This window comes from Mus musculus, chromosome 9, assembly GCF_000001635.26.
Source record: "Mus musculus strain C57BL/6J chromosome 9, GRCm38.p6 C57BL/6J".
Classification (NCBI taxonomy): Eukaryota; Metazoa; Chordata; class Mammalia; order Rodentia; family Muridae; genus Mus; species Mus musculus.
Genome location: NC_000075.6, coordinates 120671968 through 120695146, shown reverse-complemented (window position 1 = coordinate 120695146; position 23179 = coordinate 120671968). Strand labels below are relative to the sequence as shown.

At 48.0% G+C, this 23179-nt stretch overlaps 2 long non-coding RNA genes across 2 annotated transcripts; both read right to left on the bottom strand.

The window, feature by feature from the left end:
* Nucleotides 1-12681: 12681 nt before the first annotated feature.
* Gm39458 lies at nucleotides 12682-19704 on the bottom strand. The gene is made up of 3 exons (XR_871370.1): nucleotides 19287-19704; nucleotides 14597-14698; nucleotides 12682-12965 (listed from the first exon to the last, which is right to left on the bottom strand). It is a non-coding gene; the product is annotated as a predicted gene, 39458 (long non-coding RNA).
* Nucleotides 19705-19836: 132 nt separating this feature from the next.
* Nucleotides 19837-22769, bottom strand: Gm39457. The gene is made up of 3 exons (XR_871369.2): nucleotides 21863-22769; nucleotides 20611-20749; nucleotides 19837-20443 (listed from the first exon to the last, which is right to left on the bottom strand). It is a non-coding gene; the product is annotated as a predicted gene, 39457 (long non-coding RNA).
* Nucleotides 22770-23179: the final 410 nt, after the last annotated feature.

The window sequence follows — 23179 nt, the reverse complement described above, 5'->3', positions numbered from 1 at the left end:
CTAAGGGCTATTGAAGGCTTCTGAACAAGAAAGCCCAGTCCTCAAGGGTCTGCCCCCCACCTTTTGATTCTTTGGATGTCTACATGATGACAGGGCTTTGATCATCATCTTGGGTCATAAGGACAAGTTCCAGACTTGAAAACATAAAACAGTGGAACGGGTGACCCAGGGGGAGCCTTGTCCTTGGTGGCTTTTCTAGCTGCCATACTGGACTGCATACTTGTGAGAGTCTCCTACATTTGTAAAAGATAATTTCTATGTGATTTAAATCACCCCCCCCCACCAGCTCCAGGGAAGGGAAGGAGGCAGGAAGACACTCCTCTCTGCTCTAATACATCATCCTACCCCACGTGAGAAGATGGGCAGCTTATTATTTTAGCTGTATAACCGTTAAAAGAAAATGCTTATTCTTACAGCCTCTTTGATTGAGACGAAGTACCTCATTAATGCTTGATCCATCTGCCAAGGGAGGAAAGGAAGGCACTGAGCCAGCTGCCTTGGAACAGCAGCCCGAGGGCCACATGGGATGCCCTTCCAGGGAACCTGGAGAGTGGTAGGGACAGCACGGGCCTCAGTGATGTAGCACTGTAGTGTGTGTGAGGGGACTGGGCATGGTGGCAGAGCTGAACACTGCCACTTCTTGGAGCTCTGCTGGGTGTTGTTTGAAAGGACATGATGGGTGTGATATAGCTGGACTTTCAGAGCAAACCTGGTGCTTCTGGCACCCTCAAGGAGCTAGCCTGGGCCACTTGACCCCATTTACCAGCCAAAGAGGAGAGTGTAGGAGAAAAGCAGAATTTGAGCAATGTGAATGAATAGGGAGAACAGATACAAAGGTCCAGTGGACCCCAGGTCCATCTTTGTGGTCACCCCAGGTCCTTCTTTGGGTTGACTCCAGGTCCATCTTTGGGGTGACTCCAGGCCCATCCTTGGGGTCACCCCAAGTCCTTCTTTGGGTTGACTCCAGGTTCATCTTTGGGTTGACTCCAGGTCCATCTTTGGGGAGAACCCAAGTCCTTCTTTGGGGAGATTCTAGGTCCTTCTTTGGGGTGACTCCAGGTCCTTCTTTAGAGTGACCCCAGGCCCTTCTTTGGGGTGACCCAGGTCCTTCTTTGGGGTGACCCCAGGCCTATCTTTGGGGTGACTCCAAGTCCTTCTTTGAGATCACCCCAATTCCGTCTTTAGGGTGACATGAGCTTTAAGTAGAGGAAGAAGAGGAGAAAAGGTGTGTAGCCCTGGGCCAGGCGTGACCCTGATGATCACCATGCCAGCTGTGGCTCTAGAAGATGATCATCCAGGGTGTGGCCTTGGCTTTGACTCCTGGATAGCTGCCTTCTCCTGGGGTTTCTGTTCTTAGAATCCAGGGTAGATATAGATCCAGGTTAGGACAGTGACTTATCCTTGTTTTTTAGTCCTGGAAGCAGGCTGAACTATGCTAGGTAGGCAGACACAGGCATTCCTGTGCTGAGTCAGGCAGAGCTCTGAACCAAAGCCAGGGACACAGACAGGGAATGAAGGCAGAGATGGCAGGCTCCGCCCTTTTGGTCCAGGTGAAGAGTCAGCACTTTTAATCAAGAGCAACAACTAAGGGCCTCTTAGAGAGATCTGGGTGAAGTTGACAGAGTGCAGGGCACTCAGAGAGGGGAGGAGAACCATCTGAGTTGTGAGTGCAAAAGCAACTGAGATTCTTGCCGTTTTCTTTCCTGTGCTGCTGTGTTTTAAGTCTCTCTCTCTTGTTGGTATGAAGGATGCAACATTTCTTCAGGGGTTTGGGTATCCACAGTTCGCTCCCACCTGCCCTGACAGCACAGGCTTGCCATTGTGTGAATGCCAGCTTACTCTCTGCAGAACCTCACACGGCTGGCATCTAGGAACAAGAAATGGAGCCAACAGCTTTCGGCCGATGAGAGGTGGAGTTGGTAGAGGAAGTCCAACTTCTTGTGTTGGTTGGTTGGGACCCTTCACAGTTGTTCCCAAGACAGCAGCAGCCTCACTTGGGAACTCACAGAAATGGAAGCTATCAAGGTCCGCCACTACATACTGACTGAATCAGAAACTGAAGCTGGGCCCCAGCAGACAGGGCTCCACAGCTTTCCAGGCAACTCTCCTGCGTGTGCAGATATAGCCGTGCATGCTGTTTCCCAGAGTGTCCTTGCGGCTCTAGCTGCCTAGGGCTAACCTGTTTATAAATGGAGTGTGTGCTGTTCTGACCACAAGTCTCCAATATCATCTTACTCGTGAGAAAGCAGGGAAGGTTGTATTCTGGAGAATGCGTGCGTGTTTCTGCTGGTACCATATACAGAGTTGGTACAGTCTAGAGATGGAGTATTTTCCTATCTATGAATATTCATCTATCTACAGTCACACGCATACATAATTGCTTATTTACATGCAAATCCGTGGAGATCTGCATTAGATAGAAAGGAATAAAAAAAAAGTTAGCTGATTGTTGTAGAGTTGAAGCCAACAAGACTGCAAGTGTCTGACCCCATACCTGGACAAAGTACACACTCAATGAAAACAAACATAAATGCCCACGGCCCTTCAGAAGGGTGACATGTAAAGCATGTCTGGGATAGCCCCCAAGCGAAGGGGCCTAGGAACTCCGAGGAACAAGAATGTCTCAGACACAGATTTGAGGGAGAATCTGGAGCTATGTCTCGGCTCTCGCCTTCAAAATCAACCTCTGTGTTCCGCCTGTGGCCTCTGCCACAGAGCTAAGGATGTGAGAGGCACCAGCTGGCCTGCGCCTGTGGTGACCGTCCCCACTTTTCCTCTTTGCATCAGTAAAGCATCCCTCTACCCAGGAGGGGAGTGAATCTATTGCTCTGTGGGCAGATGGCTCTCTCGCTTCTGAGAAAGTAGGCTGTTTTGTTACTCTTCTCGCTACTGTGGCAGGAAGCAACCTGAGGGTGTGCTGTGGCTCACACAGCCTGCCAGCCTGATGGCGTCAAGAACCACCTTCAGACAAACCCCTCTGAACTTCTGTGAAGAAGTTTCTAGATTATTTACTTGAGGTGGTACTACCCAGCCTAAACGTGGGTGGTACTGGGATCCCTGACTGAGTACAAAGATGAAAGCGCTGAGCACAGACGTGCACGCAAGCGTGTGTGTGTGTGTGTGTGTGTGTGTGTGTGTGTGTGTGTGTGTGTGTGGTGTGTGTGCGCGCGCGAGGAACCAGGAATCCCCACTGGCTGCAAACTTCAAGGCTGGGTCCCCAGTGAGCATCTCTCCCGAGCATGGAGAAGGCACAGAAGGGCCAAGCCTCTACTACTGCCTGCTTCTACAGGAACCGCTGGAGGGAAGTGAAGAGCAGTGTGTGTAGATGCCGCCCCCGTCCCAGGCCCCGCCCCCTGCATGGCCCCAGCTAGTGACTTGCAGCCGGGACAGCCAGCCTTCTGCATCCCGGCAGGGTGCCGGGAAGTAATTCACTGCAGAGGCTCCTCCTCAGTGCAGTTTCCTGTGGCCAATTATTTTGGGAACGAGGACTGGAGGTTTGGGTGGAGGAGGGGCAGTCAAGGGCCTGGAAGCAAAAGGGCATGAGGCTGATCCGGCCTCCATGCCCTGATGTAGAGGTAGCCTCCACCCTCCACACGAACACAGAAGCGTCACATGGACCCGCATTGTGTGGCTTGGAAGTCCTCCGCTTGTACACCATCCCTCCAGAGTCAGGAACCAGACGCTGGAAGGCAGCCTTTTAGTTTTTTTTTTTTTTTTCCACTATGGGAGGAATGAAGCGGGGAGGAGGGGTCCACACACTCACACGATCCAAGTAGACTTCTCCTAGTTTGTTTTTCTGACACATTGGAAACCGCACAGTGCAGAGAAAATTCGTCTCACATGCTCAGGCCTGCTTTCCCGGAACGCATCCAGAGACGGCTGTGTCAACACTGCTCAGCCAGCCAGCCTCAAAGGGATGGGCTCTGTCAAGGAAAAACTCAACCCAGACCCTGGCGTGAGGGGGCGGCGGGGGCTTTGTGTATCCTTTAAAGGGAGAGTGGGCCTCTAAGCGGACCAGGCACTTCCCCCACCACGCAGTTGTCCCCACACCACCCCTGTATCGCAGGGGTTCCCCGTCCCAGATGGTGCTGAGCTGTGTGTGTGTGTGTTCAGCTGCTCTGCTTCCTCTGAAGCCACAGGGAGGAACCGGAGAGGGAGCCAGGAGGATGGAGGAAGCCTGGGTGGAGGATGTTCCTGGTGGCTAGAGCAGCTAGGTACCACACTGGATGCTGATTTGGATGGAGAGGAGCCTCAGAAGTGAGTCCCCAGAGTTTGAGATCTGGACGTCAACCCTCAGTGTTCAAGACCCAGATGTAACACCACCACCTCCCCCCACACCCCACCACCAAGTGTTAAGAGACCTGGACCTAATTCCCACGCTGTTGTTTGAGATGCAGATGTAACCAAGCCCTCTCTTAAGAGACCTAGCTGTAAATCTCACCCCAACCTAGCCCTAACAGATTCAAATGCAAACTCTCCCCTACTCATTCCCCTATTCACTACTGTAAATTCCCAGTGTGAGATCAGGTGTAAGCATCGGGTGTTTCTGTGAAACTGGAGCTTCCTCTGCAGACGAGAGAGAGGAGCTGCCTCTGGGCAGCCAAGGTGTGGGGCCATCATGGCTCACTGACCGTGGCTTCTTGCTACCTGCTTGTCCTTGGAGGCCTTCTACCTGTGGCTCGCTTCTTCAGACACAGTTTGTGGTTCTCAAAGCTGCCTGTGTGGTCAGGAATGTTTACAGTTTGGGATTTCAGTGACCACAGCCTACCAGGAACAGCAAGGAAACCCCTTGTTTCTCTACCATAAAGTAAGTTCCACTGAGCGCCATTGCCCAGTTCCTATGAGGGCTACGGTCGTTCTAGGGTTAATTTAGGATCTTGAGCTCTGGCCACAATCCAGATCCTAATGACACTGTAGAGTTTCTTGTCCCTCCTGGCTCTCCCCTCAGTCTTGAGCTCTCAGGAGCAGGCATGAACCGGTCAGTGGGGTTGCGGAGAGCAGAGGTAGTGGAGCGGCTTCCTCTGCCTTCAGCATCTGTGTAGTGGTGGTTGGGGCCTTCAGCATCTGTGCAGTGGTGGTTGGGGCCTTCAGCATCTGTGTAGTGGTGGTTGGGGCCTTCAGCATCTGTGCAGTGGTGGTTGGGGTCTTCAGAAAAGCTGGCTGGGAATCAGTTTGGCCACAGATGCCTGGGCTCTCGCCTCTGTGTGACCTCGCCCTGCTGGTGAATGTCTCCCTGAGTTGCTTCACTTGCCTGCGACTGTGGAGACAGTGTGCCAGCTCCCTCTACCATTGCTGAGAAAGTCAGCTCCCTGCCCCTCCCCATCACTGCACTGCCTCCACATAACCTGCTGGATACAGTCTGGCACAAAGGTAAGAGACTTACCTCTGAAACAAAAGGATTTTTCTCTTCCCTCAGCTCTCTCTAAAGTCAGGAGAAACCATCCTATCTCTCATCCGCCCTCTGACGACCATCCATAAAGCCCTAGCCTGTCACATATATGCTTGAGATTCTGGCCAAACCCTGACATCCATGTGACATGTAGTGGGTCCCCCCACCCCCACCCCCAGACTCCATTTCTTCAGTAATGGAAGGGGAGTCTTTATAGATTAAATATAATCCAGTGATGATTCAAAGCCCCATGTTGGCTTTTGGTTCTGATCTCACGAATTAGAGCCGTGAACAAGCTCTGAAATTGACCAATTCAAATTTTACCTGTCCCTTCCCCGTCTATCCCGTCAAAGACATGCTAATTTGATCTATAATGTGGCCAAAGGGCAGATATGAGAAGGGAGGAGAAGCCAGAGGCATGAAAAATCCCCAAACGGGATCATCCACTCCCTGGATAATGGGTCTTGCCTGAGCAGAATGCTCAATGAAGCCCGCTCTCCATCTCCCTCTCCCTCTCCATCTCCCTCTCCCCCTCTGCCCCAGCAAGCCCTTGCCCCTTTCTGCAGAAGCTGTAATCTCCGTGCCCTAATGCATTAAACTGTTGAGTTCCTTAGACAAAGCACTGCAGTCCTTATTTCATTCACAGGCGGACAATGTCGTTCGAAATCGAGGAAGTGGTTAAGTCTTCGTCCGCAAATAGCTGGGTAGTCCAAAGCCCTCACCAAAATGCCAGGCCAGGTTAAGTCTTCGTCTGCAAATAGCTGGACAGTCCAAAGCCCTCACCAAAATGCCAGGCCAGGTTAAGTCTTCGTCCGCAAATAGCTGGGTAGTCCAAAGCCCTCACCAAAATGCCAGGCCAGGTTAAGTCTTCGTCCGCAAATAGCTGGGTAGTCCAAAGCCCTCACCAAAATGCCAGGCCAGGTTAAGTCTTCGTCTGCAAATAGCTGGGTAGTCCAAAGCCCTCACCAAAATGCCAGGCCAGGTTAAGTCTTCGTCCGCAAATAGCTGGGTAGTCCAAAGCCCTCACCAAAATGCCAGGCCAGGTTAAGTCTTCGTCTGCAAATAGCTGGACAGTCCAAAGCCCTCACCAAAATGCCAGGCCAGGTTAAGTCTTCGTCTGCAAATAGCTGGGTAGTCCAAAGCCCTCACCAAAATGCCAGGCCAGGTTAAGTCTTCGTCCGCAAATAGCTGGGTAGTCCAAAGCCCTCACCAAAATGCCAGGCCAGGTTAAGTCTTCGTCTGCAAATAGCTGGGTAGTCCAAAGCCCTCACCAAAATGCCAGGCCAGGTTAAGTCTTCGTCTGCAAATAGCTGGGTAGTCCAAAGCCCTCACCAAAATGCCGGGCCAGGTTAAGTCTTCGTTTGCAAATAGCTGGACAGTCCAAAGCCCTCACCAAAATGCCAGGCCAGGTTAAGTCTTCGTCTGCAAATAGCTGGGTAGTCCAAAGCCCTCACCAAAATGCCGGGCCAGGTTAAGTCTTCGTCTGCAAATAGCTGGACAGTCCAAAGCCCTCACCAAAATGCCAGGCCAGGTTAAGTCTTCATCTGCAAATAGCTGGGTAGTCCAAAGCCCTCACCAAAATGCCAGGCCAGGTTAAGTCTTCGTCTGCAAATAGCTGGACAGTCCAAAGCCCTCACCAAAATGCCAGGCCGAGGGCCCAGAAACTATCCTTTCTCATGGCGCATGTGAATAAAAGAAATTTCCATAATTTTTTTGTGATTGCCTTCACAGTTATAAGTGTCATTGTGTGAATGAATACCCTTTAAATCATAAATGTGTCCAATTGGTAAATATTGACGAATTAGCTCCCCGTTTTTGTCACTGTGACCAAATACCTGATCTCAAGAAGGGGGCTTCTCCCTTCCCTTCCCTTCCCTTCCCTTCCCTTCCCTTCCCTTCCCTTCCCTTCCCTTCCCTTCCCTTCCCTTCCCTTCCCTTCCCTTCCTTGCTGATAATAGAAGTTTCTCTCCCTCCCTCCCTTCCTCCTTCCCCTATCCTTCCTCATTTTTCTTTCTTTGAAAGAAAACTAAGAAAGATGGAACAAAACTTTTTTGGTTTTTCGAGGCAGGGTTTTTCTGTGTAGCTCTGGCTGTCCTGGAACTCACTTTGTAGACCAGGCTGGCCTCGAACGCAGAAATCCGCCTGCCTCTGCCTCCCAAGTGCTGGGATTAAAGGCATGCGCCACCATGCCCGGCGGAATAAAACTTTTAAAATAGTGATGAGTAATGATAATTTATGACTAGCTTTTAAAAAATCATCTAATTGGGCTGGTGAGATGGCTCAGGGGGTAAGAGCACCTGACTGCTCTTCCAAAGGTTCGAAGTTCAAATCCCAGCAACCACATGTGAAACCACCTGTAACAGAGATCTGATGCCCTCTTCTGGTGCGTCTGAAGACAGCTACAGTGTACTTACATATAATAAATAAATAAATCTTAAAAAAATCATCTAATTATTGAGAATAAATCCTACAGCAAGACATGGAAGAACATTCAAATGAGCTTTACAGTTGGCTGGATGTCAGGGGTCTCATTCAGATTTGGGGCTTCAGAGCTCTGGGGGTGTGGAGGTAATACACTCGATCAAGGCAAGGGTGAGGTTTTTAGTTCAATCCTTGAGCCCATTTTAAAAAACTAAAGCTGTGTGTATGTGTGTGTGTGCGCGCGCACGCGTGCGTATCTGCATGTGTGCGTGCGTATGTGTGTGTGCTTGTGAGTGTGTGTGTGTGTGTGTGTGTGCGTGTGTGTGTGTGATGGGAACCTGAACTGAATTCACTAGTCTCTTTTCTGTCTGCTGGCTCTGAAACCTTGAGAAATGAATGTCTACTGTTTGAGCCACACAGCCTCTGAGAACCTGCTGAGGAGGGAGGGCCATGCTGACTGAAAGAGTACTGCCTTTAATGCCACCTGACCTGTCACTAGAGCCACCACCATGTACCCTGCCTTCCAGAGGCAGCTCCTCCCCACCCATTTTCCTCCCATGCCGTCTTCATCTCTGTCCTCACAACACCCTGATACCTCAAACCTCACCAAGCTCATGTGTCATTTCTCCAGGGCAAGAGTGTGACGTAGGCTGTTGCACCCATCGAGACCTCTGGCAGATATATGGGGAACAGAGGCCTCTTGGTCTGTCCTGAGTTGGGTATCAGACACTATTTCTCATGCAGTTACACCCTCTTCTCTTAGAGAGAGACAGAGCCCACGGTGATAAATGGTCGGGCCGAGCTTACTTCTTGTGGAGTGTGGTGATAGAAACATAAATCCAGGGTGGCCTCAGAGTCTCTTGTGTCGCCTGTAACTGCAGTCCAGGAGGCCATTCACAAGGTCACATCAAAAGTGGCCGAGCTGGGGGTGGAGGTGAGAAGGGAAGCGTTTCTCTCCCACAGCAGGTTGCTCCTGCATGCACCTGATCTGTCTCCTTGTCACTCCCCCCCCCCCCCCCCCCCCCCCCCCCGCTTTCCCAGAGGTTGGTAGTCAGGGGAGGCAGGTGCTGAGGTTAGGCAGCCACTGGAAGGTCAATTCTAGCTAGTCGGCTCCACGGGATGCGGTGGCCCCTGGGGCTGCAGAGGAAGTTAAACATTTGGACCTGCTGGATGAAGCCACTTATAGAGTGCTCTTAATAAGTCAGCTAAGCCTTCTAGTCTCTGCTACAGGGCAGCTACGGTGACCCTGTACTTGACCTTTAACCCCAATGCTCGAGGGAATTTAACATGCATCTATCTGCCTGGAGAAAAATGAGCGGACAGGAAACCTGTCATTTCTGAGGAAAGTATAAATGACCAAAATTGGCTCAAAATGTAGAAAAAAAAAATCTGTCCAAACCTGGACTCAGATGACTTACCAGGAAAAAAAAAAAACAACAAGGAAACAAACTCAAGAATATGATAGAGTTAAATTTTAAGAAATGATTATTCCCACTAGAACAATTATTTCAGAATACATGAAAATTCCCAAGCCATTTCACAAAGCAAGTTTAACCCTGATACAGAACTGTGACAATTACCATCTGAAACCAATAGTTAGCAAAATAAGCTAATCTTAGGGCTGTGAGATGACTCTGCAGGAGCTTGCCACCAAGTCTGACAACCTGATTTCTGTACCCTGGAAAGAGAAAGCCAACTCCCTAATATTGTCCTCTGACCTGCACTGGGACACCATGGCACAACCCCAGTTGTGCCTGTCCCCCACTAAATAAACAAACAAATGAGATTTAAAAGTTAGAAAGAAGTCAATCTCATCTCTGAATACAAAAGGTCACAACTCAAAAGCACCTACAAATATGCAAGGCAGGAGTAGAGCCAAGGGCAGAGAAGGCATCAATGGTGACTGTGGACCAAGGAGCTGTAATAGAGACCCAGCAAGGTACAGCCCTAAGCACAAAGATGCTTCATCTATTTCAATATTGTACCAAGAGCAGAAAGATGCTATTTATCCGAGGTGCTTATTCTCATGTTCGGCTCTTAGATTTCTGATCTCTGCACTGTGGCCTCTACTGGGGTCTTAAGTCCTCTGCCTTCAGACTATGTGTGTGTGTGTGTGTGTATGTGTGTGTGTGCATGTGTGTGTGTGAGTCCGTGAGTGTATGTGTGTGCGTGTGTGAGTCCGTGAGTGTGTGTGTGTGTGTGCGTGTGTGTGTGTGTGTGTGCGCGCGCGCGTGTGTGTGTGTGTGTGTGAGTCCGTGAGTGTGTGTGTGTGCGCGTGTGTGTGTGTGTGTGTGAGTCCGTGAGTGTGTGTGTGCGTGTGTGTGAGTCCGTGTGTGTGTGCGTGTGTGTGTGTGAGTCCGTGAGTGTGTGTGTGTGCGTGTGTGTGAGTCCGTGAGTGTGTGTGTGCGTGTGTGTGTGTGTGTGTGTGAGTCCGTGAGTGTGTGTGTGTGCGTGTGTGTGTGTGTGTGATGGGAACCTTTGGAGACCAGAAAAGGACCTAGGGTGCTGGTCTCTACTGCTCTCCATCCTCTCTCTTTGAGACAGTATCTCTAACTAAACTCAGGCTGGCTGGGGAGCACCCAGGACCTGCTCCTCTCTGCCCTAACTCTGGTATGGTAGACACACACAGGAATTCCTAGCTTTTAAAAAGTCTTGGAGTAATTATTTTTGCTCTGCCCCCAACCCCGTGCCCCTCCCTTTCTTCATCTCTCCTTCCTTTCCTGGCACTAGTCCCTCCCTCCCTCCCTCCTTCTCTCTCCCTCCCTCTTTCCCTCCCCCTCCCTCCTTCCTTCTCCCTTTCTCCCTCCTTCCCTTTCCAGACCTTTCAGGGCTGTGCCCCTCCAGGCTCAGCTCCTCCAGGCAGTCCCAGCAAGTCCCTCCCTGAGATGCTCCAGTGGTCAAGTGAGAGCCGTGGGTCCCCTGTCGCCTATTCCTGGTCTCCCAGTCTTCTCACAGCTCCCCAAGCCTTCATCTCCTGAGTTTCCTCATTCAGTTCTATTTCACACCATCTATTCAGTGTTCCATCTTCCTGCTGGGACTGTGACTGATTCTTTTCAGTATGATGAATAATATTTATTATAAACCCGGAAGCATGATCAAGTTCAATAGTGTCATTAATATATCTCACAAATTCATGAAAAGGGGAAAGACTCCTGAATATTTCTCTGAGAGTATTTTTGGGTCAATAAGAAAAATTAAAGCTAGAGTCACTCTAGAAATTATCAATGGTAAATTATGACATTTGAAGCTTAATGAAAAATGGTCGGGACTGGTGAGATGGCTCAGTGGGTAAGAGCACCGACTGTTCTTCCAAAGGTCCTGAGTTCAAATCCCAGCAACCACATGGTGGCTCACAACCATCTGTTAATGAGATCTGATGCCCTCTTCTGGTGTCTATGAAGACAGCTACAGTGTACTTATTTATAATAATAAATAAATCTTTTGGCCGGAGTGAACATGGACTGAGTGAGCACCAGAGTGAGTGGGCCAGCCAGAGTGAGCCGGGTTGACCAGAGCGAGCAGAGGTCCTAAATTCAATTCCCAACAACCACATGAAGGCTCACAACCATCTGTACAGCTACAGTGTACTCACGTACATAAAATAAATCATTTAAAAAAAAAAAATCGGGGCCAGGCATGGTGACGCACGCCTTTAATCCCAGCACTCAGGAGGCAGAGGCAGGCGAATTTCTGAGTTCGAGACCAGCCTAGTCTACAGAGTGAGTTCCAGGACAGCCAGAGCTACACAAAGAAACCCTGTCTCAAAAAAAAAATTTTTGGTCAAAGCCGATTTCGTGGGGAAAGCGTGAATGTGTGTTAGATATTAACATGGAAGTAATTTTTTAAAAATTATTAGATATTTTCTTTATTTACATTTCAAATGTTATCCCCTTCCTTGGTTTCCCCTCTGAAAACCCACTATCCCACCCCCCTCCCCCACTCACCAACCCACCCATTCCTGCTTCCCTGTCCTGGCATTCCCCTACACTGGAGCATTGAGTCTTCACAGGACCAAGGGCCTCTCCTCCCATTGATGTCCAGCTAGGCCATCCTCTGCTACATATGCAGCTGGAGCCATGAGTCCCACCATGTGTACTCTTTGGTTGGTGGTTTAGTCCCTAGGACCTCTGGGGGTACTGGTTGGTTCATATTGTTGTTCCTCCTATGGGGCTGCAAACCCCTTCAGCTCCTTGGGTCCTTTCTCTAGCTCCTTCATTGGGGACCCTGTGCTCAGTCCAGTGGTTGGCTGTGAGCATCCACCTCTGTACTTGTCAGGCACTGGCAGAGCCTCTCAGGAGACAGCTATAACAGGCTTCTGTCAGCAAGCACTTGTTGGCATCCACAATTGTGTCTGGGTTTGGTGACTGTATATGGGATGGATCCCCAGGTAGACCAGTCTCTGGATGGTCATACCTTCAGTTTCTGCTTCACACTTTGTCTCTGTAACTCCTTCCATGTTCTCCCTGTCTAAGAAGGATCAAAGTATCCACACTTTGGTCTTCCTTCTTCTTGAGTTTCATGTGGTTTGTGAATTGTATCTTGGGTATTCTGAGATTCTGGGCTAATATCCACTTACCAGTGAGTGCATACCATGTGTGTTTTTTTGTGATTGGGTTACCACACTCAGGATGATATTTTCTAGTTCCACCCACTTGCCTAAGAATTTCATGAATTCATTGTTTTTAACAGCTGAGTAGTACTCCGTTGTATAAATGTACCATATTTTCTGTATCCATTCCTCTGTTGAAGGACATCTGGATTGTTTCCAGCTTCTGGCTATTATAAATATGGCTGCAATGAACATAGTGGAGCATGTGTCCTTATTACATATTGGAGCATCTTCTAGGTATATGCCCAGGAGTGGTATAACTGGGTCCAATTTTCTGAGGAACCGCCAAACTGATTTCCAGAGTGGTTGCCAAGAGTAAAAAAGAATGCATGGAAATAATAAAAATTAACGCAGAGATTAATGGATTACAGGAAAAAGAGGAAATGGATTTAAAAATTGGCATAAACCATTCACATTAAACAGAAAGCCAGGGGTAGTGGTGCGTGTCTGTGATCTCAGCTCTCAGGAGGCAAAGGCAGGTGAATTACTGCAAGATTAAGTCCAGCCTGGTCTGTATAGGGAGTTTCCAGCCAGAAAATAGGATTCCTGAAGGAAAAAAAAAAAAAAAAAGAAAGGCTAAAAACCAACCCAAGAAGAAAGAGGACGAAGGGGAGGGATGGGGGAAATGAAGAGGCAGGAGGAAGAGGAAGAACAGAAGGGGGAAAAGATGAAGGAATTAAAAAGTAAGGAAAGACCAGAGAATTAACGAGAGATTCTAGAGCATTAAAAGTCATTTCATGGAATCCTTGATACACTTAGATGCATGTTAAATTGAAACCTGGATAACATCATTATCTTAGGAAAACACAGGGATTACCAAAATTCACCCTCTAAAAGATAAGGATTCTTAACAGACCAATAATCAAAAAAGACTCAGCTGGCAATGGCTCAGATGGTTCTCAGGTAGATGAATTGTTTCAGATATTCAAGGACCGGAGGATTCCAGCACTAAACTGTCTCAGAGCTTAGAGAGATAAGACGCTTTCCACAGGATGCAGAAAACATCACCAATATTTACGTCAGAGTGTCAGGATGCTAAGCAAACTCAATTAAGGAGAGTGCATGCCAATTAGGCACAAATGGGCAATTAGAAGAAAAGCTTTCTCTCAAAACCCTCACCACGACAGGGTGGGGGTGGGGTGAGAAATGTCTTAGGTCACAGGGTCCAAGCAATTCAGCCCGAGGCCCTTCCACATAGTGTGGCTACAGAGGACCTTGTCCTGCGGCTCACTCTCCTGGTTTCCCGGCAGGGTCAGCAGGAAGAGTCTTGATTTTGACAGTGGGAGTAAAGATTAGGATCAAAATACAAAATCTGTCTGGTGTTCTCTAAAACGGGCTGAAGGAGACTCTACAGTTAGTGTCAAATCGACACTTTCTCTGTGTGCGTGCAGCAGCCTTTCCCCCTGCGTGGCATCTTCAACCACCACTCACGGTTCACAGCCCCTAGACTCTATCTATTGTACTGGGCAAGTCAGGAGGCTGGAGTGAGCGAGGTAAGCCCAGTATCTCAGTGAGCATCTGCACTGTAGTCTGCCTTTACATCTTTATGGATTAGCCCTGGGGCCTTGTATGGTGGTTTTATTTAAACAGTTCCATAGACAAATAATTTACATACCATAAAATTGATCTGTTTAAAGTACACACTTCCGGTTTTACACTCACAGCGTTGTGTCCATCGCCATAATCTAATTTCTTTTCTTTTTTTTTTTTTTTTTTTTTTTTTTTTGAGACAGGGTTTCTCTGTGTAGCCCTGGCTGTCCTGTAACTCACTTTGTAGACCAGGCTGGCCTCGAACTCAGAAATCTGCCTACCTCTGCCTCCCGAGTGCTGGGATTAAAGGCATGCGCCACCATGTCCAGCTGCCATAATCTAATTTTAGAGCACTTTTATCATCTCAGAAGAAAAGCAAGGTCTGAGGGATGGAGCCTTGGTAAGAGTGCTTACTGTTCTCTCAAAGGGCCAGAGTTCAGCTCTGCTCAGAGCTCTTGGGTCAGGTGGCTCACAGTTGCCTCGGCCCCTGCTTTTCTTCTGTGTTACAGATATACTGCTTGTCATTAATAAGTAGTACGTGTTATAGCTATACTGCTTGTCATTCGTCAGTTTGTGGGCACCTGTACTGTCTGTCAAGAATAATTGTTGAGATCATCTCTTGTGCACCGTGTAAAAGCATCACCTACCCATGAAGAGCTAAAAGGCCTACAGCGAGGGAGTAGAGAAGTGGCAGGACTTCCAGGAAGAGACAGGAATTCTGGCAGAGTCGGGTCTTAGGGATTCGTCACCTAGACGGAGGAAAGTGGACATATGAAATTGAGGCGGGGTAACCAGCCACATGGCAGACATAGAATAGTTACTTGAGTTATTAGTTAGTTGGGGAATGAGCCTAACTGAAGGCCTAAGCGTTAATTCATAACTAAATAAACCTCTGCATCTTTATTCAGGACCTGGGACTGACCTAGAAAAGCACAGATGTTGACAGATAACGCTGAGTTCTGCAGTTGGACTTTTTTTTTTTTTTTAATGTGGACTCACTTTTCTTTGTCTTGTGTGTATACCAGGAGTGGAACTTCCTATCAGAGGGCAACATTGTATTTAACCTTTTAAGGCAAAGAGGGGTTGAGTTACAGTGCCCTCCCCACAGCCTTGAGCAGGCTGGTTCAGACCAGGTTTGCCGCGTAGCTAGCTCGTGGAGGGTGGAGTCTTCCGAACTAGGTAAAGTCTTTTGTCTGCCACATCTGCAGCTTCCTGCTAGAAGCTACCTTCTGAGCAGCTGACAGATCCTGACCGTGTGACCTGGAAATCCTGGCATGGTGGGGGATGGGTCGTCCGCCCTCCGCCCTCCCCCCCCCTCCCCTTTATAAGCTCAGACTCATAAGGAGAAGACCTTGGGCCTTGATCAGAGAACTTTGACTTGGCCTGTTATTTCTCTCGATGCCTTTCCCATCCAACCCCATCTTTCCTTTCAGGAACCCAGTAACCGTGGCAGCTGGCAGCTGGCAGCTACAGAGTTATCCAGCAGGTTTTAACTTTGTTCCTTCCAGCCAGCACTGAAAGCTCCTTCTACTTCTGCAAAGTCCTTGCGCATGCACCTTTGTTGTTACTTCGGGTTTGTTTCCCTTTGCAGCTGCCCCAGTGCCTTTTCATTTCCTGGACTAACAATGAGGACTAACGTCTTCCCACGTCTGCTTTGTTACAGCAATATCTATCAAGGTCTGTCTGTTGTTGTTGCTGCTACTGTGCCCTTTTGATTTTTGTCTTTGTTTTGAGACATGCTCTCATTATGGAGCCCCGGCTGGTCTCAGACTTACTGTGTCCTCTAGGTTGGCCTCACATTCTGATTCCTCCTTCCTTAGTCTCCCAAGTGCTGAGATTACTGGCGTGAGCCACCGTACCCAGCTTCCTTGACCATTTTTAAGTTGGCTTGTCTTTTATTATTAAACCATAAGAACTCTTTTTATATGATATTTACATACAATGAGTGATGTTTAAAGATTTTTTTTCCTCATTTTACATTCCCTTATTTGTTTGTTTGTCTTTATGAATGAGGCAGGTTCTGACTCTGTAACTCTGGCTTTCCTGTGGCTAATAATGAAGACAAGGCTGGCCTTGAATTCTGCCTCCTGGGATTAGATGTTTGTGCCACCATGCCTGGTTCTTGTTTTTACTTTCTTACTGATATTCTTTGAAAAACAGTTTATTTATTTTTAGACAGAGCCTCATTATATAGCCCTGGCTAGCTTATATTTCACTATAACACACAGAAAAAAAATGTAAATACTATATAACTAGCAGGGTGTGGTGATGCGCATGGTTAATCTCAGCAATCATGAGGCAGAGGCAGATAGATCTCAGTGAGTTAAAGGCCAGCCTGGTCTACACAGAGAGTTCTGGCACAGCCAGGCCTATAGAGTGAGACCCTCTCTAAAAAATAGCCAAGCAAATAAATAAATAAATAAATAAATAAATATCATAAAATATTATAGAACTCTGGGTCAAAGAGAAAAATCCAAATTTCAGTTAGGAAAATAAATAATTATATAATATAATTTTTGTGGAATGGGCCCCAAAGCTTTTAAAACCAAATAAGACATCGGTATCCTTGCATTATGCTATTAATAAACAGAACAGAAATGAGTGAGTTCCCAGTTCCATTCAGTAAGTTCAATAAACAACATCAAATAGAAGAAACCTACGGTGATAAAAAGCAGAAGTTAATTAATTAGACAGCAGGCACTCGGTAGAACTGATAAGTACCTTTAAAAGCCGGTCCTTTGGGAGAAAAAAAAGAAAAGAAAAACAATAGTATAGACTGTACTCTGACCAGTTAAATACAATCATATAGAATATACTGACCAGTTTAGCAGGACAAAATGAGAGAAAACAGAAACCCACAAGATTATTAATGAGCAAACGGGGCGATCAAAATGGTGTTTAGCAAAAGAAGTCTAAATGAAGTCTTCAGATAGTCTGAGACTCTTGCTCTGTCTATAGCTCTACTTCATTAATCTGTGCTGCAGAATTCCTGTCTGTCAGGACTGGAGCGGTGACTCAGGTTAGGAGCACTGGCTGCTCTTGCACAGGAAGGACCAAGGTTCAGTTCCCAGTGCCCGCATGAAAGCTCACAGTCATCTGCAATGCCAGTTCCAGGCCATCTGACGGCCTCTCGGACTTCTACAGCCATTGGCCACTCAAGTGGTACGCAGACGTATGTGCAGGCAAACACTCACACACGTTACTCTTGCATGCAGAAGGCCCATCTTTTGGCATCCCTAAGAGTGTTGAGCGTGAGTCTCTTGGAACTCAAAAATGTAAAGTCATAGGGTAGGAACAGGAGAAAGTAAAGCCTGGGAAGAGAAGGAAGAATTAACCATACAAGACAGAAATTCACAAGAAGGATGTGCCACGGGAAAGCCACGCTACACACAACAACAGATCCAGGTCACTCCCAGAATGGAGAGCAATATAATAAAAATAATGCTGAATCATGAGAAATGGATAACTCTAACCCTATAAGTTGTTGAAACCAAACATGAAGATACAGGAGCCAGGAATAGGAGCCTCAGGGAATTCTCCCACTCAACAGACATGTATTAAGCAGTCTCCCATGTGCCGGGGCTGTAGTATGTGCTGCATGATCTATGCTGAGCATATAAATTATGGCTATTACATACAATACACATAGACACAGATGTGCACACAGACACAAAGGCACAGACATAGGCAGAGTCAGACAGTCAGATACACACACACACACACACACACACACACACACACACACACACGGTGCCCGGTGTAGCGATGTGGTCTGTGATCTTGGCGGCATCCACCAGAAGGCTTATGGGAACGGGCTAGCCAGAGCAGACCTGGACTGCTGGCCTCTGTTGAACTTCTCTGAGGCTTAGTTTCAGTGTCAGTATGAGGGCTAATGTATGCTAATGACTCAGCACAGTCCCTCACACAGACAAATGGCAGCATGATTATTAATAAAATCATTAATATTTACTCTGATGAATTTTTAAAAAAAAAATACATAAAGGAGAGAGCACATTCCAGACAAATCAACAAAAATCATATTCGACTCAGCCCACGACTGTTTCCAAATGAGTTTAGTGACTTACAAAAGACATTCATTAACATTTAAATGTGCCTAAATCAAAAATGCTAAACTCAGAGCTTCAAATGCGGTCTGAGCCAAGAATGTTTTTGAGAACTGGAATTTGAGCCTCATCACATGCTCCTCACGGGGCCTGGATGTTTCCCTCCTAGAATCAATTTCCTCCCCACCCCCCAAAGGAGAGCAGGGGCGATGCTTGTGCTCGGCAGCCTCCCTTTCCTCCACCCCATCTTGTGTTTTACATCGCCCGGAAACCCAGCTAATAGGAGTTGTCTCCAGGAACATTTTCTGACCACCTCCACCTGCAATCTAAGGAGCTTTCAGATGTTTAAAGTGTCAGGCACACCATCATCCCAGAAAATGGCTTTACCTAGCAATTTACCAACTTTTAGGAAATCTTTTTTTTTTTCCCCAAACACCAACAGTGCTTTGTGAAGGAGCAAGATAAGTGTGGAAAACTGCAGAGACGATCCAGCCGTGAGGTGACTGCCCAAATGGATCACCACCAGATCTTTGAGATCTGTATCTTGTTGAAGATTAATTAGGTAGAAACGGGCACAATAGTTCTGTGAAAATAATCGTGTTTGATGCGTTTTTAATGACGTGAGAAGCACGCTGTCCTCTGACCTCCACATGTGCACTTTGGTGTGGGTGCCCGTGCAAGTTCACAAAAATACAAAAATGCAATTAAGTAGCAAATGACTAATTGGTAAAGTTTCAGTTACTCATAACGAACTAATAGCAAAAGTGTCAAATGCCTGGATGGTACCAATGTACTGTGTGCCACCACAGCAGCATAGATGGACAAAAATCTAAAACAGTTTGGAATGATGGTTGACAACTTTCGTTATTTAACTTTATTTTTTGACCCACGAGCCAACAATAAACTCCTTTTCCCTAAATTGCTTCTTGTCAACAGCAAAGAGAAAAGTAGCTGATATGCCCTGCCCCCACCCTCTTTTTTTATAAATTGTATTCAGTCCTGAACCCACACCTTAAAAGAGACCCTGACCCAGATGAAAACTCAGGCGTCCTGCTAAGACTAAGGAAGGAAAGGCCATCCAGGCAGGAGACGCGGAGGAGTCCGGAGTCTCAGTGTGGTCCGGATGCTGAGTCCTGGGGCCTGAGAGCAAGGCTCTCTCTCCCCTCCTGTGCTGACGAGACAGGCTGCAGAGAAGTCAGCCCTGGCAGGTGCTAGCAGTGGAGAATTCTCATCTTGGCACAGAGGTCTGCTGGGTGTGTGGGGCACAATTTACCTGCTGTCACAGCCGTGAAATCCCGGATTCTGCCGCTGCAAGGGGCGGGGGCTGGGGTTTAGATGCCGCACGGTGGCTGGGGGTGTTTGGCTCCTTGCTTTATCGTTGTTGCTGTTATTACTTGGTTTGTTTGGGTTGGATCTGATTTTCATTCGCAGCTCTGAAATTCTACAATTCTCAGCCACAGAACTGCAGTCCTCTTGGTTTTAGGGACTGGGTTATAAATTATCCCATTAGACTGGAAATAGCCCCTAAATCACACCCTAAGAGGGAGAGCCTGGAGCACAGCTGGCGAGAGCAATCTTCAGCTCGGAAGAAGAAAAAGAAAAGCAATCTCGTCACACACACAAAAAGGAAGACACAGGGATTCTGCCCACCACTGGTGATGCCCAGAAAGACTAGCACTGCAGCTGTCCCCACCCTCCCTCCAGTGTCCTCCCCCCCCCCCCCCACATCTCGTTCCTCTTCCCCTGCATGCCCTCCCCACCCCCCACCCTCCAGGAGGTTTTGCCTAATAATAGCCAGTGAGTCTCTGGCTAAAGTTCCCGTTTCAAACTTTTCTTCAGGTAGGTGTTTTAGTTACTGTCCTGCTATGAAAAACATCGACCAAGGCAACTTGCAGAAGGAAAGGTCTCGGTAGGGCTTAGAGTTGTGGGTTGGAAGGGTTTAGGGCTTAGAGTTGTGGATTGGAGTTCACATTGGAGTAGGGGGAGCAGGTGGCCGCTCAAAGCAGCAGCTCGGGTCTCGGATCACAAACAAAGGCAGAGGAAGCTAGAAGAGGATGGCGTTCGGCTTCGGAAACTTCAAAGCAACCGCCCGGCCGCACTTCTCCTCCTCTACTCAGGTCACACTTCCTCATCTCCAAATAACACCGTCAACTGGGACTAAGTATTCAAACATGGGAGCTTATGGGGTCTTTTACAGTAACAGAAGTGCTTGTATTCCCCTGGGTGCTGGGGGATACAGTACTTATTACCTGCATCATCCTGAGTGCTGGAGCACAGTGCTGCCTGAATCACCTGAGGTGTGAGCCAGGTTCCTCTTCACTTTGCGGACATCTTAGTCGCTTCACTTCCCAAATTTGGTGTGAGTGTTGGAAAGATGTTTCTATTTAAATCTCTGTCTGCTGCTCTGATAGTAATGTCCTTCCAGGTTCCCTAAAGCAAAATTAATTTTGTGAAACAAATCAGTAGTTGTTCCACTCATTGTTATGGCAATAGAGAAACTAGGTTTTTAATTAAGGCCAAGGAGGGATGAGAGAGTTTAAGGCAAACAAACTCCCCTGTGGCTGAAGGCAGAAGGGACACCCGGAGACATTTCTTACCATATAGCATTCTCTGCCTTAGAAGTCTGTGGGTTAAGGCAAGCTGTCTGAGAGCCCGGTGACAGATGACTTCTCTCTTGGAGGTTAGTGTTCACCAGCCTGGCATGCCATCATTTAGGGAGATGTGCTGTTGGGGTCACTGACAGGCAAGGAGGGTGACTCAGTGTGACAGGACATCAGCATTCAAACCCAGGAGGTTTGATTCCAGGTTGCTCAGGCTCTGCCCTCTATTCACTGTCAGGACCTAAAAGTGTCCAGACAGGTCCAGCGTATTTATCATTCACCTTTACTCCTTAAAATAAATTATGATGACATTCTCGATGATTGAAGAAACACGTGTTAATTACAGGAAGAAAAGGGGAAAGAGTGCAGAAAAGGCAACAAGTAAGAATACCAAAAGGGAAAGAAAGATGTCTTCCTATCGTCAGCATGGCCTATGCATCCCCAGCAGGGACAGCGCAGCCTCGAAGGAGACAGAATTGGTCCCTGGAGGGAGGAGAGAAAACAGTATTTCCTATGTCCGCAAAGTACAGACTTTCCTATAAGTATATAAGCAGACATATAAAGTGTACAGAAATGTTCCTGGGGGTGAACTTGGGAAATGTTTGCTCAGAGGGCTGGGGAGATGGTCACACCTGGCAGCCGTGGACACACGGGAGGGAGATGGTCACACTGGGCAGCCGTGGGCACACAGGAGGGAGAGGTCACACCAGCAGCAGTAGGCACATGGGAGGGAGATGGTCACATGGTAGAGAGATGACCACATGGTCAGGAGATGGACACATGGCTACAGTGCTTATTCTACACACAAGGGAAAGAGAGTTCAGAATTCAGATGCCAGCACCCACAGAATTGCTGGGTGGACCTGTGGCCCACTTGTAATTCCAGCCTTGGATGGTGGAGGCAGGGGTAGATGCCCAAGCAAGAGTGACCTTATCTGGGAGCTCTGTGTTTAAGAAATTTTGTATCAAAAGAAACCAGGGAAACTGGAGAGATGGGGTGGTGGTTAAGAGCCCCTGCTGTGCTTGCAGATCCTCAGCACCTACACCAGGTGGTGATACCATCCATCTGTAGGATAGCAATTGCAGAATCGTTAGCAGGGTCAGAGAAGAAACGGATGGGACGGAGCTGGAGAGATGGCTCAGTGCTTATCCAGGTTTGATTCCCAGCCCCCACATGGCAGCTCACAACTGTCTGTAACTTCAGCTCCGGGAGATCCTACCAGCATCATACCTGTGGTGCATAGACATACCTGCAGTCTTGGGTAGAGGCCTGATGTTGGGTGACTTAGATTGTCCTCCACCTGATTATATATTAAGGCAGGGTCTCTCACTTGAACCCAGAGCTCACTGAGTCAGCGAGGCTGGCCCACTGCTTGTTCTGAGGATTCCTCATCTTCCTCAGCACTGGCATTACAGACTGGCACCCCTCCTGCCCAGGACTCATTGTAGGTGCTGGGATCCAAGTTTTAATCCTCATATTTATGCAGCAAGCACATTTCCCTCTGAGCGATATCTGTAGCCTGGTTTCTTTCTCCGAGAAGTAAGAACCCCAGTATTTTCTGTTCAGCCCAGGCCTCCCTCACTGTACTCCAGAAAGACAAGACCTATGCACCCAGTCCTGCCATCTGGAGAGGGCCCTTCCTGGTAGAGCAACCCACACAAGTGGGGCAGCCTTCCTTCCCTGGGGTCACTGACCCCTTTAGAGGCCTTTCAGTACAGCCCACACTCTGGTCCCTCTCAGCACCCAGTGAAGAAGGGCAGGGCAGGAAAATGTGCTTGTGTCTGGTAAAAGTTGTTCAGCTGGGAAGTTGGCTACTGCGTTGCTATGGCGACCAGAGCTGATGTGTTCGGAGGGAGCCATGCTCCTTGTGGCGGTGTGGGATGTGTATGTGCGTGTGCCCATGAGTGTGTGTAGTCCAGAGGGAGGGCCCATCATTCTCATCAAGCAGGGGCCAGCCACTCCACACAAGGCTCTGGGTCTGCACCTCAAGCCAGCTGCCTTTCTTCCCACTTGGGTTCCTCCCCAGGCTACCGGGGCAGTTTCAAGACAGCATGAGGCTGATCCTTTTCAAATTGTCTGGATTAACTCAGTGCCTGTGGAAATCCTCCCCTGAGTGCTTCAGCCACGTTTTCTCCCGATACCTCAGTGGCTCTGCAGGAAGCGGCTCCCTGGGAAAGGCTGGGAATGGAGTGAGCCCCTCCCTGGGAAACCTCTGTGAATGGAGTGAGCCCCTATGCTGCGGCTGCTTAATAAGAGTGAATCTATCTTTGTAGGTTAATTTACTTGATCTCTTTGAAGGGGTCTAGGGTTTCCAAAAGGTATCTCAGACAGTGCTCATAAAATTTTTTTCTTTTTGCAACCTTAGTACCTTTTATTGCAATTAAAGAATTTTTTGCCCACCAGGCATGGTGGTGCATGCCTGTATTCCTAGCTCTAGGCATGGTGGCACATGCCTGTAATCCCAGCTCTCAGGAGGCCAAGACAGAAAGATCATGAGTTCAAGTCTAACCTCGACTTTTTATCCTATCTCATTAAAAAAAAAGTAGAAAAAGTTTATATGCTTTGA